This window comes from Gracilinanus agilis, chromosome 2 (genome assembly GCF_016433145.1).
Source record: "Gracilinanus agilis isolate LMUSP501 chromosome 2, AgileGrace, whole genome shotgun sequence".
Taxonomy (NCBI): Eukaryota; Metazoa; Chordata; class Mammalia; order Didelphimorphia; family Didelphidae; genus Gracilinanus; species Gracilinanus agilis.
This window is the reverse complement of record NC_058131.1, coordinates 552283953-552301146: the sequence shown is the minus strand read 5'-3', so window position 1 is coordinate 552301146 and position 17194 is coordinate 552283953.

The window sequence follows — 17194 nt, the reverse complement described above, 5'->3', positions numbered from 1 at the left end:
ATATATATATATATATATATGTATATATATATATATATATGTAAAATGTGTTTTGATTTACACCCAGTTTTCCATGAACCCACTTGTCACATAAAACAAGCTCCCCTATTTCCCAGAAGGCCCATTTAGGCAAGGAAATAAGCCTGATGAGCCTAGAGTCCTTTGAAGAGAGAACAAACCCAGGAACATGAGTGGGTCTTTAGCTAGGATCTTTTAGGAGTAGGTCATAGCCCAAGAACTGTATTTCTTCTTCTAATTCTTTTTTTCCCCCCCAAATCATGAGTCTTTGACTGGATCAAGGAGATTATAAACCAGAAAAACCACACAGAGGTGGTACCCCAAGATTATAGAACCTGGAAAGACACACAGAATGGTAGTAGCAGGACTTTCCCAAAAACTGTATTTCTACCCCATTTCTAGCTGTCCCTCAGTGGGTTGTTTGTACTCTGCTTTGACTTAAAGCAATAATAGATAATTTTCCTGACTTGTATAAAAACCATTTATCACTAATCTGCATTTAGTTAGAAAACACCCCCAGGCAGGACATACCTGGGAAATGCCTTGGCAAACTGGAATGGAATATCCTAGGTCGGTGATGGTGAGCCTATGGTACGGGTACCAAAGATGGCACACAGGGCACTCTATGGGCACGTGGCCACCCTCCTCCCCTCCAGAGTTGGTTACTAGAAAGGTAGAGGGCCTTGGGCAGAGCTGCTCCCCTCCCCCTCTCCATCACACCTAATGACATTTTTTCACATCCCTGCCCCTCTGCCCAGCAGCCCAATCGGAGCGCTTTCTCCTTCCCCTGTGTGGGGCATATCCGGCATGCAGTGGTGGGGAGGGGCACGGCACTCCAAAAGGTTCACCATCATTGTCCTAGGTAGATTCAGGAGATCTGTGACTATGGATATCTTCAGAATGAGACTGAGGGAATCAACATCCCTGAAAGATGATTCCTTCCCTTAGGTCCTAGGTTTCCAACAGAGAAATGGACTAGATTTGGGGGCGGAAGGGGAAGGCTGTTTCATGATTTTATACGGAAAGAGGCAGAATGATATAGTGCACTGAGCTTAGCACCAAAAGTTAGCCAGGGCCTTGGACTTCCTAGCTGAGTGATCCATAGCAGCTGAGCCCATTTCCCATTCCTGAAAATGGGATGTTTGCACTCTTCATGCCAGTGCCCTGGAAATGAGAGTATAAGAGGACCTTGTTTTACCCAACCTGTATGTTCACATAATTTGTAAATCACACATAATAGCAAACCCTACTATTTAATAAATATTTCTTATATAAGCATACCTAGACATTTTATGATTTTTCTTAGGCTATTCATAGCTACCAGCATCACTAGTTTTGTTCTTTAGGACTGTTATTTATAATTAAATAGCATTAATGAAACAAAAAAGAAGCATGACTAACTACAATCCAGATCTCTGGACAAAGACTGATGAGGAAGCTAATGTTTGGGGCAAAACAATGTAATGAAATATTTTAGTATTTAGTATTGGTTCTAAGGCAGAAGGTAAGGATTAAAAAAAAGAATGTTAAAAAATGTATATGTAATCGGGAAATATTTAGTGAATTAAATAAAATATTTTAAATTTTTTTCTTAAAATTTCTGTGAAGAGGCTTCTTGTGGAAATGCAGGCTTCTGGCATGGCACAGTGAGAATCCATAGTTTTTTTTCCCTATTATTAATTAGGGCTGCTATAGCTCCCACCTGGGGTCTGGATCCGCTACTTTTCCCAGCTGGGAAGTGGTCAAGGTGAGCACCTGCCCCCTAGAAAGGTCCGTGAGAGAGGGGAGAAGTCAGAATTGAGAGCTGGAGCCAAAGCAGACTTGGCAGTGTGAATTCGACCTTCATAACTGGGTACTGGACCAGGCGAGTTGTCAAGTCTGAGGTTGTCTTTGGTCTGCCTCTCCTCTGCCTTTTCTGCCCTTATGTCCATGGCTGGAGGCCCAGGGCCCTGTGCCATTGTGCCCAGTGCTCTAGAAATTTCTCCCCTTTCCTTCCCCTTCAGAATGGCCTTATCCTCTCCCCCACACCTGCTGGGTAGAAACTATTAAAGGTGCGAATGCTAATAGCATTTTAGGTGCTAATATTTGAAGACGTAGCCAAGTTCCCCAAGGAGATAATTGTAGTGAAGGGAATGTGGAGCCCCAGGAGAAGCTTTGGAGGTGGGTAGATATGAAGGGCCAGAGTGGACGCCGCAGTGCCAGGTCAGCCATCGTACCGGCCCCACCACCAACCCATCTGGAAGATTCATCCTGGTCGTGTGTGGGGAGGGCAACACCAAGGTTGGTGCTCTTCCAGGAGCCATTTAAAGGTTTCACTGATACAGCCTCAGTCCCAGACCCTGTCTAAGTAGGACTTGGCATTTGATTTGGTTCTTGGAATCATACCAGCATATATTCAGTCCATTCCCCTGATTTATGCCAAGAGTCAAGACGGACATGCAGATACACTCTCTGTCATTAGAGAAATACACATTTTTAGCTGCACACTTTCCAAAGTGAAATGATTAAACTTAGCACCTAATTACAACCTAAAAGCAGGCTATTAAGAAGATTACAAGCAATAGAGTTGAAGCAAAGGAGGCTATTAACAGTGCAGGGCCCTGGGGCAAAGGCAGCCAGCCACTGGTGTCCTGGGATAGTCCGGGCTGGGATGTCTCACCCTTGATGCCCTGCTTCAGTTACTATTCTTCCCTAAGACCTCCTCTGCACCTCTAGGCCCCCATTCGCCCAAATACTACTTGTTCATCTCTCCTAAGGGAAAACAAAAGAGAAGTGAGACTTGCCCTTCTTTGGTGTCTTCCCCCAGCTGCTCCTCCTCCTAGCCCTGGCATAGCCCTTTGAGTTATAAATATGGAAATATTTCAGTGAGTCCAGAGGAGAACAATGAAGATAATTAAAGGAGAGGAAGGTGGGCCTTGAAGGAAAGTGTAAGGGACCTGGGATCATTTTGTTTGGAGAAGAGAAATCTTGGAAGGAATTCAGTAGCCACTGATTTGTGTTTGAGGGAGAGGTTGAAGAATGAATAGATAAAGGGAAGAGGGACCTTTTCTTTTGAAGACAGCAAGAGTGGGCAGCTAGGTAGCATCAGGCCTGGAGTTGGGAGGTCCTGGGGTCAAATCTGCCCTGAGATACATCTTATTTATGTGACCCTGGGCAAGTCACTTAACCCCCATTGCCTAGCCTTTATCGCTCTTCTGCCCTATACTTTGAATTGATTCTAAGACAGAACATAACTGTTTTGTTTTTTTTCTAAAGTGAGCATTGTTTTGTGTTATATGCAATGTAAAGTTTATTCTGTTAGCATTGCCTAGATTCTGTGCCTAAATGCAGTTCCTTAGCCAAAGGAAAAGGGTAAAAATCCTTACCTTCCATCTTGAAATCAATACTGTGTATGGGTTCCAAGGCAGAAGAGTGGTAAGGGCTAGACAGTGGGGGTTAAGTGACTTGTCCAGGGTCACACGAGTAGGAAGTATCTGTCTTAGAATTGATATTAAGACAGCAGGGAAGGGTTAAATTTAAAAAAAAAAAAAAAAGACAGCAAGAGGAAATCGGGTTTGGGTACAGCAGGTGATTTAGGGACTTGAACGTTTGGAATTTCCCAACTAGTGTAGGGGTAAGGCCATAATGTGGGCAATGGAGGTAACCACAATGAGATTGTCTTACTTGGAGATGTTTTGGTATGGGCCTACCTTACCCAGATGCCTGCTTCCAGGACTTTGGTGGCTTTCTTGTCTGAATGCAGGGGTGTCAGGCTATGTGGATGACAGGGTCCATCCCACATTCTAATTAACCCAAATGGGCTTATTGGGGGTAGTTCTGATTTAAGGACTTAATGTTCAAGTCAAATCAATCTTGGTTTCAGCTGGAAGTGTGCCGTTTAGAACTCTGCTATTTCTCCTCTGAGTGTAAAGGAGGAAATGCCTAAAACCCTGGGCAGTCAGCTTTTAGGAAATACCATCACCCTCTCCTGCCAGATAAGCTTTTCTCCCTGGCTTTTCATGATGCTGCTCCCTCCTGGTCTTTCCCTCTCTGTCTGGAATTCCTTTTCTCCTTTGCTAGATCTCCCCACAGGTCTTTCCAGTGACCATGGCTCTCTCCCAAACCTCTGTCCTTATCTTTTTTCCTCTAAACTCTCTCTAGGTCTGTGTGGATAAACCTATGGCATGCATGCCAGAGGGGCTGCTCCCCTTCCCCTGCCCACCCTTGCCTGAGGGCATTTCTCACATGACCTGCCCCCTGCCCAGCAGTCCAATGGGAGTGCTTCCTCCCTCCCCTGTGGGGCAGGGGTGAGGTGGGGTGATGGGGGGGCTCAGTAGCTGTTTGGCACTTGGTCTCTAAAAGGTTCACCATCACTGTTCTGGGTGACCTCATCCGCTCTCCTAGGTTCAGTTACTATTTATCTTAAACAATTGTCAATTATCTTAAACAAATGATTCCCAGGTATACAAATCCAGTCCTAATCTTTGAATTCCAGACTCACATCAACTGCCTTTTGGAAATCTGGAATAGGGCATCATATCCAAAGCAAAACTCCTTCTCTTTCTCCCCAAATTCTCCCTTCTTTTTTTTTCTTTTTTTTTTATTTAAACCCTTGTACTTTCGGTGTATTGTCTCATAGGTGGAAGAGTGGTAAGGGTAGGCAATGGGGGTCAAGTGACTTGCCCAGGGTCACACAGCTGGGAAGTGGCTGAGGCCGAGTTTGAACCTAGGACCTCCTGTCTCTAGGCCTGACTCTCACTCCACTGAGCTACCCAGCTGCCCCTCCAAATTCTCCCTTCTTGCCAGCTTCCCTATTCCTGTCATGGGCACCACCACCCTCCCTGCTTTTCAGGCTTAAAACTTTGGTATTGTCCTTAATTCCTCATTCACTCACACCCCTCATACCCAACCTGTTGTCAAGTCTTGTCATTTCTCCTTCGTATTTCTCCCTCTCTCACCTCCCCTTTTCTCGAATCACACAACCACCAGGATAGATACCCTCGTCTACTTGTCTACAGTGGGGGGCATGAGTGAAAAATCCCCTACCCCCTTGTATGAGGATTAGATTTTAATGTTAGCAGTAGTATTAAGTTAATTATAAATCGTAATCTAAGATAGGTAACTAATGTTAGCAGGCCTTTTATGATTATTTTGGTATTTAGTATAAATTTTAGTATTTAGTATAAATATTAAGGTTTTGAATTAAGTAAATAACTGTTTTAGCATAGGTAACCATTGTTAGCATAGACCTCAATTTTATTTAGCCTTAGTCTCAAAATTGCTATATCATGTGCCCTCCGCAATGGTGGTCTTGAACTTGTGACTGGGCCTTCCTTAGCATAGAGGTTAGAAGCCTGGTGACCTTTGTATACATCCTGGTATACATCATCAGGTTTTTGCCCTGCTTGGGGGCCTGGCACCTCCTCCTTACCCTGGCCATCTTAGTATACATCATCCTTGACATCATTGGGCTTAGAAAGTAGCCCCACTCCCTCTTTGGCTATCAAGTGACTTCTACCAATGAGAAGTATTTCCTGATTACTTCAATCCATCCACATCTCTCTTATTTTTATCAGTCTTGGATTATTTCATAAGTTCTTGGGGTATAAAAGAAGTCCTCTCATAAGACTTGGGGGTCTTTGGTCTTGACCAGAAGTCTGGCTTTATTGTGAGACTGGCCATCTCCCAATAATCCTATTTCTTTTTGGCTTGGAGACTTTGTTTATCTTATTTGTGTTCCTGCGGTTAGAAATTATGCAGCAGGGGTCAGCCTACCCCAAGTGTCCCCTTTCCAGCCTATCTTCCACTTGGCTGCCAATGTGAACCTCTCAAAGCGTGAATCTAACCGTGCTACCTCCTCTGTTCAGTAAATTCCTGTGGCCCCCTGTTACCTCTAGGATCAAATATAATAAAATCCTCTGTTTTGACTTTTAAAGCCCTTTATAATCTGACCCCTTCCTGCCTTTCCAGTCTTTCTTAGCTTAACTCCTCTCCAAACACTATATGCATGTGTGTATTATATATACACACACATATTTTTCTATGTATATTTATGCATGTTTTATATACATATGTGTGTATATATACACGTGTATATATGTGTGTTTCTGTACACACACACACACAATGGATAGAGTGTCAGGAAAACCTGAGCTCAAGCATGAGTGATGTGACTCTGGACAAGTCCCTTAACCTCTGCTTGCCTCAGTTTCCTCAATTATAAAATGGAGATAATAATAGCACCTACCTCACAGAATCGTTGTGAGGACAAAATGAAATCGCATACCTGGAAATGGTAGGTGTATAATTATTACCTGTTCCTCTATCTTCCATATACTTCGATTTTTTACATATTGTTTCTCCAGTAGAATAAAGACTCCTCGAGGGCAGTGACCAATTTAATAAACCCAACTCTTCCATTCTCACCCAACCATAACTAATATATCAGAAACAAAAGCCACCTTTGAGATTGCCTAGCCCAGTGGTGTCCAACTCCAATAGAAAGGAGGGATGTTGATGCATACCTAAGTCGCATGTTGAAGTTTTAAAATGTAATGTTATCTATGGTTTAGTATATTTTTATTGATATAATTTAATCTGGTTCCAAACCACACAGGAGTAAGTGTTGTTCCCACATGTTTGAAGCCTTTGATCTAGTCTAACTCCCTCATTTTACAGATGAGAGTCCTGAGACTGAGAGGTGCCCCACTCAAACAATAGTCACTAGTACAACTGGGACTTGGATCTAGATTTCTTGACTTTCTGTCCATAGTCCATTCCTGTTAAGATTTTCTTGGGTATCTATGGGTAAATTGAAAGTGTGAATGTTTCAAATATATTCTCTTGCTCAAGCTGATGAGGGAAAAGATGCAAGTGAAGACAAAGGAATGGCAGGACCTGGGATGACTGTGACATGGCGCATGCGAGGAGTCATGGTCCAAATGGAAGGGGGTGGAAAGGATATGATGGCCACACATTTGTACCTTCCTCGAGGACTGTTCTTATTCCTTTATCCCTCTGCCCCTCATTCACCGATCTCACCCCCTTCCTCTGCTGCTAATGGCAGAAGGCTTAGAAAACCACTGTCAGGCTGAGTGATGGTTCTAGAAGACAATATAGAGTTTATCAATATTGAATTTTTGCAGCTCTCCTGCCACTGCTTGTGCAGGGAGCTAGCCAGACTTGGCAGTGTTATTTGATAATGCAATAATCATCATTTATATCGCAGTCAGGGAGCTCCCCTGCCACTGACAGTCTTTGGCAGTGTGAGGGGGTGGCTGTAGTTTCTTGATTTTTTTCAGAAAGAGTCTCAGGGCCCCAGAAAGGAAAGTGATTCAGGTTGGAATCTGTGACCCTGAAGATCTGACCGTTAATCACCCACTGCCAGACTGAAACAGGCTTCACACATAGGAGGAAGAACACTCAGGGGTTTTGTTTTTGTTTTTTGAAGAAAGAGAGCTTCCTGAGTAGAAAAATGATCCAGAAATGGTTTCTCAATAGCATGGCTCTCCAAAAAGCACCTTGTTCTCCCCACTGCCCTCCCATGTTGAGTCTTCTGCCTGCTTTCCTCTGGCCTATGGGTCCACTGGGCAGGTTATGGGGATTCGGTGCCAGAGGGCATCACAGAAGAGATTTGGCCTCCTGAGCTGCCAGCCCCGTGCTTTGACATGACTTTTTTTTTTTTTCCTTTTCTGGCAATTCAGTTTAGAAGAGAGAGAAGTAAACGGAATGAGGATAAAGAGTGGAAAGAGAACTTATCCATTGCGGCCTACCTCATTTCACACAGTTGATAGGTTTCTGGAAGGCTGCATGTTTTTCACAGAACCCCATGTATGGAACTGGCAAGGAGTCTACAAAAGATCAAGTTCACTTCTCTTCACTGTAGGAGCATGAGTTTTTTAGAGTTGGATTGATTTCCAGAGGTCCCATGTTAACTCTCAATTCATAGATAAGGAAACTGAGGCACAGCTTATTCTAGATTTGGAGCTGAAAGAGAATTTATTTAGAGGTCATCTAGTCCAAACCACTCATTTTACAAAGGAGGCCATTAAGAGATCCAATGACTTGACCAAGGTCTCATGGGGAGTAGTAAGCAGGGAATCTACCACCAACTTTGGAAAGGATTTGTCTCAGAATCAGGATTTAAATCCAGGCCTTCTGATTTCAAATCTGCTTCCCACCCTGCCAAAAATCACATTTTAGCAAACTGATTTGCAGTTCAAAGGCAGTAGTAGAAACTGATGAATTCTGTTGGAAAGTGATTTGCCTTTCTCTGATTGACCTGTTCCTTAAGAGAGGATTTGGGGTTTATGCAAGGTCAGGCCCACCCACAGGAGAAGCCTGCAGAGGAAATTCTGTGGGAGCTGCCCTGGAGCTGCTTGAACATCAGGAATAACTTAATCAAGCTTTGAAGGAGCTGAAGCAGCCAGTGTGCAAATGTTTCTTCGAAGAACCTAACAAGTGGAGATGAGCCTAATCTGAAAGAGGAGAGAGGAAGATTGAACCCCTTTGTTCAGGGAATGTAGGATGTAGGACAAAAGATGTCACCCAAAGGCCCTGGCCTCTTGAGGTCTCTGTGTGCCTCATCAGATTAAAATGTAATTGGGGACATACTTAACAAAATAAATAAAAATACTGAAGAACATAGATAACGTTAATATGTGGTTTTCGAAGTCAGTAAGTGGCCTCCTGTTCCCTGTTGTTTCTCTCTCTCTCTCCCTCTCCCTCTCTTTTTCTTTTTTTCTTTCTTTCTATCTCTCTCCCTCCTCTTTCTTTCTTTCCCTTATTTTCTGTCTTAGAATCTAAGTAAGGGCTAGACCAGGGGTTGGCAACGTATGGCTCTTGAGCCATATCTGGCTCTTTTGAGGGCTTGATATGGCTCTTTCTGCAGGAGCCATAAAGTCAATTTTTTTTCAGGCGCTGTTACAGGAGTGCACACTGTGAGCACTGTACAGCCCTCAAGAAATTACATTTTAAAAAATGTGGCGTTTATGGCTCTGACGGCCAAAAAGGTTGCCGACCCCTGGGCTAGACAATTGGGGTGGGTCATACAGCTAAGAAGATATCTGAGATCAAATTTGAACTTAATTGCTCCCAATTTCAGGCCTGTGTTTATTGCTGTACTACCTAGCTGCCCCTCTGTTTAAATTTGACACATTTTTTTAGAATCTCCTTCTCCAGTGATCTTTAAGAACCTGGTCATGTGTGTTTAGGGGGTTAGCTTAAGGGTATCTGGCCAAAGACAGAGGAAGAAGTAGATGGCAAATGAAGTAGATGTGGTTCTTTTTCTTGTGGAAGGTCTTTCCTTGGAAGGAGTAGCTGGCATTTTTTTTAAAAGATCTTTTGGACTAGACATCCTTGGTTTTGTTCAAAGGTTTGTAGGTGAGTTCCCAGAAAGAACAGATGTTTCAGAAGATAATGACTTTGCTTACCCATAGCCCTAATGAAGATGGAGCATGTGGCTTTGAATCCTGGGATTGAAGGTAGAATAAGTTTATATCCCTTCTCCTCACCCTCTAGCCCCCCAGAAAGAAATAGCCCCAGGTAGAAAGAGAATTCATTTTCACAGACGGTATCCTAGTGCTATTACCACCTGTTTTTCCCTCCTTTCATTTGTCAAATGTAGATCAGACTCCTGAGCTCCCATCTTTCTGTAGACTCTGCCTGATCTCTTTTCAGATTCTCCAGGCCAAGGCAAGGATGCAGACAAGGCAAGAACTTTTTTTCTGCCTGTTTGGGATTATTTATTTTATTCTCTCTCAAGAGCAAACTTTTTTCTCACCAATTAAGAAACCATCAGAAATTTCAAATTAAGGGAAAAAAATTCCTTTGCTCTGTTGGTAACTTTATCTCACCCTTAACTTAAAGTGATGCCCAGAGAGAAGGTCTATCATCATGGGAGCTAATGAAAGTCCCAGATTAAGTGTTGAACAGAGAGTGTCAGGGGTGAGGGTTAGAGTGAAGAGAAAAGGTACCCGGTGGAGGCGTTTGGAGCAGGAAGTAAGGAATAAATTTAGGGACTATGGATTTTGCCATGTTGTATGGGTGGAAAAATATATCGGGGGCAACTAAGAGGTGCAGTGGATAGAGTACCAAGCCCAGAGTCAGGAAGACTCCTCTTCCAGAGTTCAAATCCAGTTTCATACACTTATTTTCTGGGCAAGTCACTTAACCCCGTTTGCTTCAGTTTTTTTTTTCATTTATAAAATGAGCCAGAAAAGGAAATGGCAACTCACTCCAGTATCTTTGCCAAAAAAACTCAAATGGGGTCATGAAGAATTGGACATGACTAAAAAATGACTAAATAACAACAAATACATCAGAGGGCTTTGGCTAGATCTTTGTGGGAGCTTGAATTGGGCCGGCCACTATCTGGAAACTCATGTGCAATCTCTAGGTGCTAGGTCACCCCTTTGGAGTTTCCATTTGGGCCTTGGTGCAAGGTATATTGAGAAGACATGCCTTCCTACCAAAAGATGGTTTGTCTTCCTTATGAATTTGAAGGAGCAGAGGAAAATGGGAAGAGCAATTTTGTTAGCTGTTTTTACACAGTCTGGTGACCTAATAGATAGAGAGGAATAGAGTCAGAAGACAAGTTCAATTCTGGCCTCGGACATTGACCCTGGACAAGTCATGTAGCCTCTGTTTGCCTCAGTTTTCTATAAAATGGGAGTCATAATAACACTTAGCTCACAGGGTGATAATATTTATAAAGTGCTTAGCACATTGCCTGGTGCTTAATAAATGCTTGTTCCCTCACCACAGCCTCTTTGTATAAACTATCCCAAGACTCACTACTCACTCTACTCTTTTCTCCAGTGCTTTGAGCCCCTGCTATGTGAAAATTTATCTAGAGTTTAAATAACCCTTGCGGCCCTGAGGGTCTCAGGCGTGGTTATTTTTCATTTTAGGGCTTAATATTTTTTTTCTAAATATCATTCTTCTAAGGAGAGTTTTGGGGATGGGTAATTTTTTTTCAACAAGGCTTTGTCTACTGTGGCCTGGCCATGGTTTGATTCTAGCCCTGGGATGTTAGGCCACCTTTTTTTCCTGTTACCTGGCCCTGGGGCCTTTATACTCCCTGAGTACTCCCTCTCTCTTGTTTGGACCAAGAACAAAACCAGTGTGTAAAAAGGAGGAGCAGATTATATTTAGTGTCCTCTAAGCTCACTTAGCCACCGTTCCTTTAAAGGTCCTTTGCTTTCTCTCAGATCCTGGCCTGGAAGTGGAAGGAGGGCAGCTCTAGTCAGGTTTGTAGTTGCATAGGTGGGCCATGGTTAAGACGGAGAGGACCCAGTTTTGGGATTGTGGATGGAGAAACTAGGGTTGGAGGCATGATGGGAAGGGCTTGCCCAAAGTGTACTCGAAGACCCCACCAAGTGGCCTGGCCTTCCTTGAGTGCCCTTTCTCAGTACTGACTTAAAAGTCAGGGTAAACGCCAGATGTCCCCATCAGTCAAGGTCCAGAACCTTGGGGTCTTATCCACATCAATCCCAGCTCCTCTTAACTTTGGTCAGAGAAGCCAAATCTAGTTGGATTCCACCAATTTTCCATTCCCTTTTATTCTTTTTTTTTTTTTTACTTACCTCCAGATACTTTTCTCCTTCCTTGACCTCTCCATCATTCTTTCTTCCACTTTCCCTGCTTCCTTCCTTCTTTACCTAGTCAAGTTCCTTCCTTCACCCTCACTCTCCAGTTCCCCAAGAAGCCTCTCCTCCACTCTTCTCCAATCTCCCTTTCCTTCCATCCCAGCCCCCTCTGTACCACCCCCCAACCCTGGCAGTCTGCCCTGTAGGAATGTTAATTAGCATTCACAATTTAATTAATTCGGTAGCTAATTAATGATTGGGAGCTGGGGGGGTAGGGAATGTGGGGTGTGTGGGGTGGTAGCTGGAGGTGGCAGGGAGAGATAGCAGAGACTGCAGAAGGCATCGCAGATGGCTGTGCGGTGGCTGGCACTGTGCCCACCGCCATGGATGCAAACGCACGCGCACACACACACACACACGAACACACACATATACGCACACACAAAAAGGAGAGGATGGTCAAAATAGAAAATTGAAAACCAGGAGAGAGGGGCATAGAGCCCCAGGATCTTGGGGGGGTGGGCAGATTGTGGAGGAGGTTTTAGATCAATTTGAATCTGCTCCGGAAGTGGAAAAGGGGAAAAAAAAAAAAAACAATCACAGAGGCAGAGAGAAGAGAGCGATCTCGATACCCCCCCACCCCTACCCCACCCCCGACCACCCCTCCTCCCTGGCATGGCATTCATGGGCACCAGCTGAGACTTGGGACTTGACTAGCAGCCTCCTGCCCCTCCCTCTGCCTGCCACATGCCCTGGCACTGAGGACCCAAGACCGGAAGGACAGGGAATTCCTAAAGAAAAAAATATACAAATATATCATTTTAAGGGGTTTCTTTGGGGGGTGGGGTTTTTTTTAATAATTTTTTTTAAATTACAATCAACCATTTGCACCAGTTTTTGGTGTGAGGGTGAAGGCGAGAGAGAAGTAACAGAAGCAGGAGGAGAGCCCAGATGGAGTGGTGGTGGTGGTATGGTGTGGTGAGTTGTGGGTCAGAGGGGGGGGGGGCTGCCAGAGGTGGGGGGGAGAGTAATGAAGACCTTATTTTCCCCTCTTTTTTTTGTGCTATGGATAAAGGGGGAAATACAGAGAGAAAAAAGGGGGGATGGGGAGGGAATCGAGACAGATGGCAGAGTGTAGAGGCGGCAGCTCATGCCGGCACTGCCCAGCTCTCTCTCTCTCCCTGTGCCTGCCAGTTCTCTCCAAATACCACCCTTCCCCCATTCCCCCCTTTGCTCCCCTCCCTTCTCCCCACTCCCATCCCACTCTCCTTCCCCCCGGCTTGGCACTGAATGCGAGGAGAGGGAGGGAGGCTGGGCAAAGAGCATCTGTTCCCTCCTTCCAAGCTCCATCGGCTGCCAACCTAGGGCCAACGCCTGCCTCGCTCGCCCGCCCGCCCGCTCCCAAACTGGCATAGGATCAGGTGCTGGCTCCAGCTCCTCTCTGGGTCCTGGTCCCTGTGCACGATGGAGTTGGCTGCCGAAGCCTAGCATGCATGGGGCTGTGTGTGTGTTGTGTGTGTGTGCGTGTGTCCATACACGCAACCTTCTGGGTACGGGGTGGGGGTTGGCATTGCGGCTGTCATCCCAGTGCCCATAGAGAATGGAAGGATGGGGCGGAGAGAAGAGTGAAGAGGTTTGGGGCAGGGAAGGGAGGGGGCATGATGACTGCTTCGTGCTGCCTGCTCACAGGCTTTGGTACTGCAGCTGCCACCCTTGTGCCCGTGGAGTTGGGAGGAGGGAAAATGAGGAGGGGGAGCAGGCGCAAACGCGAGCGCTCTGTAGAAGGCTTGGTGTGTAGGAACCATTGGCACCACAGCTGCCAGTCTGGTGCCCAGAGCTGGGGATGAGAGGGGACCAGGAAGGCTGGGAGGAGGGGCAGGACTGGGTGGTGGGTTTTGTTCTTCTAGAAGCCCAGCTCTGGAAGGTGGTTGGACTGGGGTGGGCTGCACTCTTTCAGCTTTGGGAAAGGGGCATCAGGAGAAAGGGTCAGGGAGAGCAGTGAAGGAGGCGCTGAGAAAGTCCTGAATGGCCAGGGTAGGGCCATACCATCCTCGTGTGTCTGGGAAAAGTCCTGGTTGGGCTGGCAGCCCAACGCTTTGGGAAGGCAATGGGCGAGCAGGGATGTGAGGCTGGTGCCATCGCTGCCCTTGGATCCTGGCATGAACCACACTGACATTATGTCAAGTTGGGGGAGGGTGGCAGTGCCTCGTGCCCTTTCTGGTAGTGCCCGATGCTTGGCAGGAGGGGACTGAGGCAGGAAGCTAGGCTGGCAGGTGCATGGGCGGTGGAAGATGGGCTAGGCACTCTTCAGTTGGGGCCACCTCCCCCATACAATTCCGACCTGGAAATGGAGAGACAGACGGAGAGAGGAGCAAGGGCACAAAGGAGGAAAAGAGTGAATGCTCATACCCAAAGGAAGGAAGAATGGAGAGCGGCTGGCAGCCCTGCTTGGCCCCGGGCCAGTTCTTGGCTGAAGACGGCCAGATCCTCTTGCCTGGTCTGTATGTGTCCCTGGCAAAGTGGGGGGGTGGGATCGGTTTAGTCATTTAGCCCATGGTATGGGGGCTGGGAGGCTGGGCTAGACCAGGCAGAGCAGGATCCCATTTGGACTTTCCAAGCTAACAAGTGGGGTGTTTCTATTTTTCTCTCTCTGGCTCCTTCCTTTCTCCTCCCCCACTTTCCCCTCCCTGTTTCTCTCCTGACACCTGGGTCCCACTGCCTTGGCACCCAACCAACTGGATGCTGCCACGCTTGGCAGTGCTGCACTGGCACGTGAATGGCGTCTCTGATCCTGGCACTGCGGCAAAGCCCAAACCCCGCCAGACGTGTGCTTGCCGCTTGGTGGCAGTGGGGGGAAAGAGGGAGACTGGGGAAGAATAGGGCGGTGTCAAACAGAAGATGCCTGGCACTGGGTCGGGCTGTGGGCACAGGAGAATAGGGCAGTAGCCCAAAGGCAGAATATGGAGACGAAAAGTGAACCGAGCTAGGCCTCATCTCTCCCACGTTCTCCAGAAAGGAATTTGGTTGGTACATCATCCCATAGCCTCTGAGAATCCAGCTAACAGGACTATAGGCGTAGGCCGCTTCCAAGCCTTGGGTACAAGACTTCCATGGGGCTCTTCCCCTTGGGCTTTCTGACCCCTGAGAAGCAGCAGGGATAGATGGGCAGGTTGGGAACAGAAAAAGGAGGTAGAGAAAGAGCTAAAGCCAGCTCAATGGGTACAAAGAAGATGGTGACAGAGATAGAGAAGGAAAAGTGTAAGGAGGAGGAATCCCTCCTCCTTTGGGCCTTGCGGTTGGCTGGAGGGTATGGCTTCCACCTGTCTGGATGTCCTTTAGCATCACCACTGACTAAGCTAGGAAGAGAGCCCTGACCTTCCGTGCTCTTAACACTTTAAAAGATTCCTAAGGAGGTGATGGTGGTGAGGGGGGCACCTTGGGACCCTACAGGTAGAAAAGGTAATGTCTGTAGGAGAAAGATGTCAAAAAGCTGGAAACAGTTCAAGAACGCTCGGTCTTCTGGGAATCCTTCAACAGCATCCCAGTTGGGCTTTTATGTTTCCATACTCGCCTTCTTGATCTTCACACCCAAAGTATTCAGGACTGGACCTCAGTGACAGGAAGGTCTCTGGAAGGGGAATCTGATCTGAGGAGTTCTTAAGCATCCACTGTATCAGGAAGGTCTAGGGCCACAGAAGCAGATCAGGCTTGGTTGGCCCTTGGATGGATTCAGGCTATTGACCAAACCCTGGAATCGCAGTCTTGCCAAAGTGAATAGCATCTGAAAAAAGTTATTGACAGTATTGGGCTTTTTTTGAGGCCCCCATAGCCAGAACCTGAGGTGCAGATGTCTTCTTCATGGCTGTCTTTCAGACCTCGTGGATATTTTGGGTTGGTTGGGGATTTGGCTTCATTCTTTGTTGGGTGAAGATCATATGAATGACCTTGGACTCAGAGGGATGTGGAGCCACTGGCCATTGGGACCTGGACTGTGGGCATGTTCTGGTCCAGAGAGTTTCTGGCTCTTATTTTCTCTGGGGATGGATGGTAGCCCTGGAGGAAGAATGGTGACTCGTGGGAGAAGGAAACGAAGTAATGCCATAGGGAGGAAGCAGCGAGGCGAGGCACTCGTTTGGAGGGGGTGAGTGGACACTTTCTATGTTATCCGCTGCCTGAGAACAACCACAACCAGGAGGAGTAAGGTGCGTGTTCAGATGCTATGAGGTGTGTGTGTGTGTGTGTGTGTGTGTGTGTGTGCGCGCGTGCGCGCGCGCACAAGATGACAAAATAAATCTATGCAAGGGAATGTTAGGCTTCAAATACAATTATACAATTGGAGATGGAGGCATAATGGGTGGCAGTGGTTTGTGTATGTGTGTGTGTGTGTGTGAGAGAGAGAGAGAGAGAGAGAGAGAGCGCAACTTTCCATTAGCAAACTAGCTTATCCAGTTTTATGGCTTATCCATGCCTCATATATTAGCCTTCTTGCTAAAGGTGAGAATTGGGAGAGCAAAGTGAGGCCAAGGTTAGAAATTCCCCTTGTGGAGTTAAGGATTCCAAGCTGATCTCCAGAAGTCTTTTAGCATCGAAGACACAGGCCTGTTGGACCACATGAGTGTGATGTATTTATAAAGGACTCATTCTGATATCTGCCAAGCATGAACACACAATGGGTGCTTCATGGATGAGTGATGACACAGATTGGATTTGGGGTGTAATTTCAATAAGTGGCGCACAATTGGGCACCAATTTGAGTATCCAGAACAGCTGAGAAGAGAAGAGAAGAGAAAACCCCATGGTTTGGGGCTTGACAAGGAAGGGAATACAGACAAGTGGGGTACAGAGATCCCGTTGTGAAGGATTATAGGGAATAGCTCTGGCATTTTTACTTTTGGTGATGTGTGAAGAAGGTGGTGATGAAGTGCTTTCATTCACATGTACTTATCACCTAAGTAAGAACACCATTTCTCCCCTTTCCAGTCCCGATTCACTTTTATTCTCTCCCCTGATTGTTTTCCTTTTCCCCCATTTATCCCTACCTCCAAAAGGCACAACCCCACGACACAACACAGAGATCATCATGCTTCCCCATTCTGTGTTCACCTGGACCCTAGTCGTTTTCTAACATGGACGCTGAGGCTCAACACTGTCCATAGGACAAGGTAACATTTGCCTTCTTAGACTCACTTTTTATGTGTGCCTTCTCAGGAGGAAGAAGGAATGAGGTGGCTGTCTCACAGAGCTTCCTGGCCTCCCATACTGCACGGGCTTCATCATATAGAACTCTTCCCTTGTCATCACTTCTCAGTTTTTCCCTTGACCTTGATAAGTTGGTCCCATGTCAAAGTCCAGGTTCACAGCTTGAGTTTTCTGCAAATGGTTGTTCCCTTTACTTGTCTTTCTTTATCTGAGCTTCCCTCAACTCTCTCTAAACAATACAGATGGGCAATAGTCCTGATGATATTAAGGGCAGAATCTTTATTCTTTGGGATAAGTGGTCTCCCTGAGTCTGGACCTTTTTTCTCTGTTCCTTAGAAATGACACCCCCAGCCTTTAAACCTTGACTTCTCCTAGAAACATACTCCTTCATATTTTAGAACTCCTTGACC